At 45.2% G+C, this 9,862-nt stretch overlaps 1 pseudogene; it reads left to right on the forward strand.

The window, feature by feature from the left end:
* Window positions 1–3,054: 3,054 nt before the first annotated feature.
* LOC141141916 (U2 spliceosomal RNA) lies at window positions 3,055–3,176 on the forward strand (annotated as a pseudogene).
* Window positions 3,177–9,862: the final 6,686 nt, after the last annotated feature.

A 9,862-nucleotide genomic window follows, 5' to 3' on the forward strand; every position in this document is an offset into this window, starting at 1 on the left:
AAAAAAATAACATAAAAAGCCAGCATACATGAGGACAAAGGGGACATTCACAGCATATTACAATCATGGTAATTAGGGAATGAGGAAAGAAATACAATATATTAGCAAACATTCAATACAATAAAATGTGATATTAAAGGATAAATCTTACCTTCATATACTCCTTCTGCAGGACCTGGATGATGGCAGAACAGGTCTCTGGGATAATGATCCCCAGAGCCTGGGGGGAGATGCCTGTCGAGAACTTCAAGTCCTGCAGGCTTCTCCCTGTCGCCAAGTACCGCAGGGTAGCGACGAGCCTCTGCTCTGGAGTGATGGCTTGCCTCATGCAGGTATCCTGCCTGCTGATATAGGGGGTCAGCGAAGCCAACAAACAGTGAAATACGGGGTCCGTCATCCTGAGAAAGTTCCTGAAATCATCAGGATTATTTTCACGGATCTCACGGAGCAAAGGCATATGACAGAGCTGGTCACGCTGAAGCAACCAATTCTTGGTCCATGAACTCCTCCCCACCCTGTTCATGGACTAGACTTGTGTCAAGGTCAGGACCCCAACACCAAGCCCCCTCACAGCACGAACTCTACGAGGAGTATGTATACGCAACATGGCTAGAAAACGGACGGCTGCTCAGAACGAAGTAACAGAACGCACTGAAGAACAGCAAGGCCTGTGAAGAGCGACCTGAAAAACAGTAACGAACGAGCAAGAACACAATGACAAGTCACGCGTAGCTTGCTTGCACGCACTGAAGAGCAGATACAAACCCACAAGCACAAACCGAACCGCAAAAAACGATCTAAAGCCACGAGTCTGAAAAAGCGTGAATCGTCTCTCACCAAACTTTTACTTACACAAAATTAGCAAAAGGAGCCCAAAGGGTGCCGCGCTTGGTTCTGAACTGGCCTTTTCTAGTCTCGTCGTACGTGGTGTACGTGACCGTGTGGTTGGCGATCGGAAATTCCGACAACTTTGTGCGACCGTGTGTACGCAAAACAAGTTTGAGCCAACATCCGTCGGAAAAAATCCTAGGATTTTGTTGTCGGAATGTCCGATCAATGTCGGATCGTGTGTACGGGGCATTAGGCTGTATGTGTGTTCTGAACTATTGATTTTTAAATCCACAGTTGGCCACAAGGTCATAAAAGAATAAGTTTGCCTAGGTTTGTCCAATCTCCTAATATGAGATATTAGCATGGGGTCCAATAATAATGTGCCCATAGATAACTTCCCTAAAATAAGGTACAACCACACTCATACTATATAACAATATATATAAAAAAACAAAAACAAACTCCTGAGCCCAAAGCCCTGATTTATGTGGCACAGTAGCTAAGTGGTTAGCACTTCTGTCTGGCAGCACTAGGACTTGCCAGTCAGATCCCAACCATGGCACTACCTGTCTGGAGTTTGCATGTTCTCCCTGTGCCTGTGGGGGTTTACTTCCACACTCCAAGGACATGTTGGTAGGTTAATTGGCTCCTGTCTGGCCCTAGTATGATTATGTATGAATGTGAGTTAGGGACCTTAGATTGTAAGCTCCTTGAGGGCAGGGACTGATGTGAATGTACAATATATACTGTATGTAAAGCACTTCATAAATTGCTGGCGCTGTATAAATACCTGTAATAATATATAATACTCAATGCTAAGTTTTTCTCGTCGAACAATGTCCCCCTTGGCTCTTTATTGTCTTATTATCAACATATCAAGCAACTGCACAATGTATAGCATAAGTTCATTGTTTCAGCAGCTCTGTTTTTTTTTTATAATTTAAACTGACGCACTTCGCCGGAAAAAACACTTTTTCTAACAAGCTTGCTGTATTGTCTACTCCTGCAACCAGCAACATGTAACTCCCCAAGTGTGGGTCCAAAATCTGCCTATCTTGGTGAGTGTCCTTCTGTATTTAGAGCCTGTGGCCTAGTGGATGGCTAAATCCAACATGTGGTGGTGTTTTGACACACCAAGATAGCTGACTTTTGGATGCACACCCAGAGGTGTCCATATCATTGGTTGCTGAGAAAGACAATAGAGCAGCTTGTTGCATGTTATTGAAAACATGTACTCTTGCCCTTGTAAGTTGGAGGATATTAACTCTATATTTTCTGAAGAAGCGGTTTTATACAGAAATGTGTCAAAATTGAAGAATGAAATATAAGGCTCCTTTTTCAGATAAAATACAGACATACATGCATCCCTATGGGATAGTGGGTGTCAGCGGATGAACATCCGCTGACACCCGATATCATCCGTCCCCGCTATGGTTGAATTCTGCAGATGGAGGAAAATCCTATTTTTCTATCTGTCTGCAGAGCAGATCGGATGAACACGGACAGATGGTCCATGTTCATCCGATCCCCCCATGGGGGAGAGCGGAGATCTGACAGGGCGGTCCCTGCCCAGTGTGGAGGGATCCCCGCTGAGCAAGCGGATGTTCACGGAGCGGATCATCATGGATACGTCCCGTGTGAAAGGGGCCTTAAGGTGCTGAGCCAATGAAGTGATGCTGAATCTAATAAGATTGTCCATTGTTTATAGTTATGTTTGTGATGCCATTGAGCATTAAAGGGGACTTGGGCCCAGGAACCTGCTGTAAATTTTTATAAAGTGTAATATTTTTAACAATCACAGGACCACTAAATGTGTTTTTATGTTTTGCAGATGTTGTACTGCTATATTTGTTACCCATATTGAGGCCTTTAAAGCCTGTTTTGATTTATAGTGCGTTTTTACACGAGGACTAAATCTGTTTTTGATCTTTATTGGAAATTATGAAATGTAAAAATGAAAAAAATAAATAAAATACGATTGGTACAGTGTATTAAAGAAAAAAATGTAGTTATCCATTAAATAAAAGGGTAACTAAATTACACCACCTGTCAGGTTCCAAACTCAGCAGATTCACAATTAGCTGCCAAGCTGCCAAAATTCAGGCTACATGCACGCTAGTTTAAAAAAACGCTGCTCCTAGAGGGGTTTAGCATTTTGCCTGTAGAAGCAACTCATGTTATCCTATGTGTCCATGCACATTAAGTAATCTAGAGGTGTTTTTTTAAGCGTCTCTGCCTTTTGGCTAAGATCAAGTGTAGTATCTGTTCTTATCAGTGTTCTAGTGGGGGTGCTGTGTTATCATTTTGACCCAAACTGGGTTGGAATGGTGACTATGCAACCCTGCTAGATTGATGGGGGCCTGGAAGTTTAGTACTGGCAGGGATTGAAACCGGAGCTGGGAGCTGGGAGTAAATTCTTCCCGGGAAAGCTGGAAGGGCTTAGTACCTCCTGGTTTGAGCAACCTACCTTGTCTGGCCATGGGCTGGGAAGGCAGAGAGTCCAGAGTGTCTGTGCCCTCTGGTAGTGGTCACCCCAGAGGTGCTCTTAGTAACACTATGGGTGTGGGAAACCACTGTGTAAAAAAATAGCACATGGATGCAGATCCAAACACTTTTTCTGCACTGGGCCTTTAGGGTTGGGCCTTCTGGCTTAAGTCTGGGGCGATTTTTGCTTACCAGGCCTCAGAGCCCGGCCAGTGCACTATTTGGCTCGGCCACTTTATTATTTTTATTTATTTTTCTCCCACGCTTGTCACTTCTTCAATTTTGTGTGTGTTTTTTCTTAACTGGATGAAGGGTGTGAGTCCTTGGGCTTAAGCTGACGTGTAGGGGGGAGATGTGTGACCCTCAGGTTCCTTCCTCCCCTACTTCTGGGGGTCTTTCTTCAGGAGAGCTCCCTTGACCTAGTATTTGAGGATGGCTTCGGCTGTCCTAGGAGAATGGGTCTGCCAGGCCTTCTGGCTAGGCAGTCCATGTAAACCTGTGTCCCCATCAGGAGACTTGCACCCCAGGAGTCAGGGTAGAAGTCCTATTCCTTCGGGGGTGGACTAAAGCACTTTTGTGTGTGTTCACATGCACGTTTTTTGTACACTTAGGGATTTTTTAGTTATAGGTTTTTGCACCACCGTGGACAGAGAAAAAAAAAAAGAGTTTTTTTTTCTAAACTCAGTGTTTAGAGGCAGAAAAAAAACATTCTGTTTTGTGTTTTTGAGAGCGTTTTTCTGGCAGGAAAAAAACAATAAACGCTCCTAAATGCCAGTACAAAAACAGGGGGGTTTTTTCTGCCACGAGAACTGCCCTTTTTTAAGCTAGTGTTCATGGAGTGGTTGCCAACTTGCTACTGTATCTTCCAAGTGAGGGATGAAGTATCTGACTAGTATAACTCCATAGTCATGTTCTCCCTTGAGAGAGGAACAGAGGGGCAATATAGCATTTGTGCCCAGATGCATTGTTCCTTTTGGCCCTTCTGCAGAATGTGTTGCCAGCATGGCCCCCACACAAGTATGCGGTATGTCAATGAGCTCCATTGCTTGGCTATTTCTACATAAATTGTGGACCCTTTGTTGACATGGCTGATATGGAGCATCATCAGGATAATGAGAACACCCTGGAAACCCACTTGACAACAGGGGGGCAACAGCTGCCAGTTCAAGAGGGGTCCAGCAGGGCACGGAGGGGGGGGAGAGGGCAACCAGGGACTCACGGTAGCCTTGGAAATAGGAACTAACAGTGGAGACAGTGGTGATACCTTTACCCCTACCATGGTATTGGCTGACAATTCTGTTAGTATGGGCGGATCTGAGAATCTGTCACCTATGAGGAGGAGTACAGTCAATCCACAACCAGGAACATTGGATCCTTTAAACTTAGCTCAACCAAGTCCTTGTCATTCACGGACATAAGACTTTGAGTTAAGGGCAATATTGCTTCCACTCCCCACAAAACAAGATCTAGCATTATTACCAAACCGAGGACATTTGGAAGCTGTGTCACTACGTCTAGAAGGCGCTCTACGGAAAGAGATTTCAGAGGTGCGGGAACAGCTGGATATTGTGGAGACCAGGGTCTCTAACCTAGAATCCGCAGTAGACAACGTGAACATGCGTATGGATGAATGGGTATTATCGAACTCTGCACCACAGCAAAAGTTTACTTCAATTCTTCTACAGGTAGATGATTTGGAAAACCACAGCCGCAGGAATAATATCCGCTTCAGAGGTATTCCCGAAAATGTCGAAGATGCAGAATTGAGACCCACGATACAGTCTATCTGTAAAAAAATCTTGGGCAAACCTCCATTAGCTGAACTTATAATAGATAGCAGTGGCGGCCAGTGCTCAAAATTTTTGGAAGGGGCACAAACAAACTGAAAAATTCTGAAAAAAAAACATCAATTGCAGCCTCACTGTACCATTAAAGCAGCCACTGTGCCATCAAACTCAGCCACTGTGTCATCAATAGCAGCCACTGTGCCATCAAACGCAGCCACTGTGCTCATCAAACGCAGCCACTGTTCTCATCAAACGCAGCCACTGTGCCATCAAACGCAGCCACTGTGCCATCAAACGCAGCCACTGTGCCCATCAAACGCAGCCACTGTGCCCATCAAATGCAGCCACTGTGCCTACTGACACCATGATTGTCTCCTTAATAGCAGCCAGCATCTCTTTGAACAAGGGGGGAAGGGGGGCAAGTTATCAAAGATGGATACTTGCAGTGATTTGGGGGCTGGAAGAGGGTGCTGTATGTGCTAGGGGGCACTTTGGAAGGAGAGAGGATTTGTGCTGGGGAGTCTTATTTTATATTCAACCCCCCTTCTAGCACAAATCTTCTCTCCTCCCAAATTGCTCCCTAGCACATCATCCTCTTCCACCCCCCCTCCAAATCTCTGTGAGTATCTTTCTTTGACAACTTGCCCCTCTTCCCCTGCAAGTGTCATGTGGTATATTGCATTCAGACCTAACCTCATCTCAGCACGTCCTGTTGATGCTGTATCCATTCTCCTCCCCCTCCTGTCTGTGTATAGGAAGACACCCGAGCCGAGGAGGTGGCTTCAGTCTGTGTGTGTTAGTGTGAGACAGGAGGGGGGAGAAATGGGGGAGAGAGGGACAGATGCAGCTGTGCTGTGCCGAAGCTCGCCCTACTTGCGGCCGCTACATAAACCAGACCGGAAAACCTTTCCTGCTGTCTTGGGACCCCCTTACACTGGCTGTATCCATTCATAAACATGAACAAATGTCAAAGGGGAAAGTAAATAGGAAGCACAGTGACTCACGTTCAGCACATTGTCCTCTGCAGTCCCGGAGGGATGGATGGCTGTCACACACCAATCTCAGGTTTCCAAACTCAGCACGCCAATAAGCCTGATGGAAGAGGGTTGAAGGGAGCTCAGGTGCTCCAAGACAGGGTACACAGCCCAAGGAAAACACACTGGACAGCAGTGAGCCCGGAAACCAGAAGTGATTCCGCGCTGTGCCACAAAAAGCACCGCCCAGTGACCACCGTCCTCCTGTCCCCCACCAATTAAAAGATAGGAAAGGAGGACAGAGACCAGTGAGTGTAGAGTGGAGATTGTTTGGGACGCATTGCTTGCGCCCTGAACACTCCCTAAACATGGGCAAGTTGGCTTCCCAGCTTGCAATCAGCTGATTGCAAGCTGGAAAGCTTTCCATAGACTACCGTGTGGCCGGTGCCTGGTCACTCATAAAATGACCTTTTTTTTTGTGAATAGCTTGGGGGGGCGGCGCCCATGTGCCCCCTATGGACAGGCTGCCACTGATAGATAGAGTACATAGAGTCACTCCGTATAGGAGTCACCAGGGGTTGGGTCCACCAGATGTTCTTTGCCGTATCCATTTTTTCAACATAAAGGATGAGATTATGCATCGAGCATGGCAGATGGGCCAGATTGAACATGCAGGGGTATGGATAATGATCCTCTCGGATATATCAAGGAATACATGACGTATGAGAGGATGCTTGCGTCCACTCCTAGATCAGATTAAAGCCTCTGGGGCTTATATATTCTTGGGGGCACCCATTCCATCTGAGGGTCAAAAAAGACAACCAGTCCTTTCTACTTCACATTCAGGACCAGCTTCAAGACTTATTTTTATTTTTGGAGTGTGAACCAATACAAGTTCATAACTGGTTGGACCCTACTTGAGCATGCCTGAGATTGTGTTTTTTTTTTCTTTTCTCCAGGCTCTCTATTTCTCGGTTTAGTGTTTTTTTATGTCATTATGCTTGTATTGTTCTATAGTGTATATCTCAGTGGTTCATGCTGGTTTGGGCATTATATGGATGGGTTTGGAAATCTGTTAGGCCCCCAGTTTCAATTGCCATGCTTAGAGGTAATTTATTTAGCATTAATGCCCTCGGAGGAGGAAGCACTATAGTACTGGATATTTGTAGTGGTATCGGCAGCACAGCAGGCCATAGACACACCCCCAAATAGGCCTCTCCCAGTGCCTTTGGGCTAAGTTGGGAGAGTTGTGCTTTTTTTTTTTTCTCTTTTTCTTTCCCCACTCCCTGCTGCTTCCCCTCTGCATCCCCCCCCCCCCCCGACCCTATTCTAATTTCTTTAAGGGGGAACCATGGCACTGTTTCCTCTCGGGGTACAACCGACCACTCCGGTAAGGTTAACCTCCCTTAATGTAAAGGGCCTTAATGTCCCAGAAAAAAGGTCCAGATTATTGAGAGATTTGACAAAAATGCGGAGTCAGATTGTTTCCCCCCAGGAAACACACTTCCATGCCAGGAAAATTCCAAAATTGAGTAACAGAGCCTACCCAGTGGTATATCACAGTTCATCACCAATCTCTAAAGCTAAGGGAGTCAGTATTTTTCTAGCAAGGTCTGTTCCATGGTCACTAAGCACATACATCAGCGATGAGCAAGGTAGAATTTTGATTGTTAAGGGCATAATTGGAGCTACTCGAGTAACCTTGGTTAACGCATATTTTCCTAATTCGAATCAGCTGCTTTTTTTAAGGTCACTGGTTCCTCTGATTTTGGAGCATAGTGATGGTGTAGTGATTTTAGGAGGGGATTTTAATTTTGCATATGATCCACTCTTAGATGTTTCAAGGGGTGTATTTCATTTTTCATTCTCTTATTTAAAGCGATTAAAGGCAGAATTAAATATTTTTCAATTGGTAGATGTATGGCGCTTACAACACCCCAATGTCAGAGATTATACTTTTTTTTTTCCTCAGTTCATTCATCATATTCAAGAATCAATTACTTTTTCCTTCCACAAAAAAGATTTGGATAGATTTCGAGCAACTACGATTGATCCAATTTTGTTTGCCGATCATGGACCGGTTCATTTGGATATAGATCTTAACATAGTGGCTACAAGGACCCTGTCTTGGAGGCTTAACGACACATTGTTAAAGGACCCTACCACCATGACTGAGGTTCTTCAGGGCTTAGGAGAATATTTTAGCCAGAACGATCAACCTAATGCATCTCCAACAGTACTGTGGTAGGCGCATAAATGCTTTATAAGAGGAATTTTTCTTAATCATGGAGCCAGGATAACAAAAACTGAGGCGGTTGGAAACTGCAACCTTACTTTTAAGGATTAGTAAACTTGAGTCTATCCATAAAAAAACACTTGCTAAGCAGACACAGAAAGAATTACACTCTCCCTACGCCAGCAGTATAATCAAATCGCAAATTCAGAAGTGAGGGAGAAATTGAGCCAATATAAACAGTCTATCTATGACCATAGAAATAAACTGGGTGTTCTTTTAGCTAGGGTATTGAAAGGGTCACAAACTAAACCACATACCACTCAAATTACGGCCGAGTCCGGCACTAAGCTGTCAGACCCAGCGGCTATAGCCGAGGAATTTCAAAAATGTTATTGGAGGCTTTATATACTTCAAAACACTCAAACCCAGCAATGCCCCACTTGGACAGACTTGATTTCCTTTTTGACATCATCAGGTATGCCCCCACTTCTGTTGAGGTGATTGCAGGGATGGAATCCCCTATAACAAATAAAGAACTGGCCTCAGTGATAGAATCCTCTAAATCAGGGAAGGCCCCCGGCCCAGATGGGCTAAATCTTATGTACTATAGCACCCTCTACCTGAAGGTAGGTGCTAGACTAGGATTTTTCTATAGCTCAGGGTCCAAATGCAGGTAAATTTAGCCAGGCCTGTGCTTTAGGATGGGCCTGGTTGTCTTGATTTGGGACTGGGAGTGTTTGGTGTAGTTGGAGGTGTGGCCCCCTGTGCTCTGACTCAGAAGTGCCTCCCCTGCTTTCAGACAGATTGTTCTGGAAGCGAGGTTGGACCTGAGGTTTGAGTGGCAGGCAGCTCATGTGAGGAGCTCTGACCAATTACCCTTTGGTATTGGCAGGGGGCAGGCCTCCCATATAAGCTGAGGTCGCATACTGCCAGGGAGGAGTTCTGGAGAGCAGAAAAAAGACAGAATGGAGTATTGAGCTGCTGTTCCAGGCATCCCCATGTGGGGATGCGCCGTGCGCGGAGGAGGGATGGAGGAACTGCTAGGAGGGAGTCCTAGGTAAAGATCTTCATTTCTGAAGTGGTGTCAAGCTGCTGTGACCGGGGAACACAGGACTTGTACGCTGGAGAAGATCAGTCGGAAGAAGTAGCAGTAAAGCGGAGAGAGTAGATCAGCGTTCTGTGACAGGGGACACAGAACTATCCTTTTTTTGAAGAAAGTCAGTGTGAGAGAAACAGAAGAGGAGAAGCTATCATGAGTAGTGCAGAATGCTGTGGCTGGGGAACGCAGCACTGACAGTTATGAACTGGCTGCGAACAGTAGTCCGCCTATTAACATGTGTCAGGCCATCTGGAGGTGGTACCGTGTATCTCTGGTCTGGTAAGCGCATTGGTAATACCTTTCAGAAATAAAAAACACAAATCTGTTGCGCTAAATATATAAATAAATAGGGGAAAAAGCAGCTAACACAAAATTGCTGGGTACAATTGAAGAGATATAAAGAGAAGGTGCAGCGTTTAAAATATGCAAAGTTCATAATAGGAGAAAGTTC

This window comes from Aquarana catesbeiana, linkage group LG04 (genome assembly GCF_042186555.1).
Source record: "Aquarana catesbeiana isolate 2022-GZ linkage group LG04, ASM4218655v1, whole genome shotgun sequence".
Taxonomy (NCBI): Eukaryota; Metazoa; Chordata; class Amphibia; order Anura; family Ranidae; genus Aquarana; species Aquarana catesbeiana.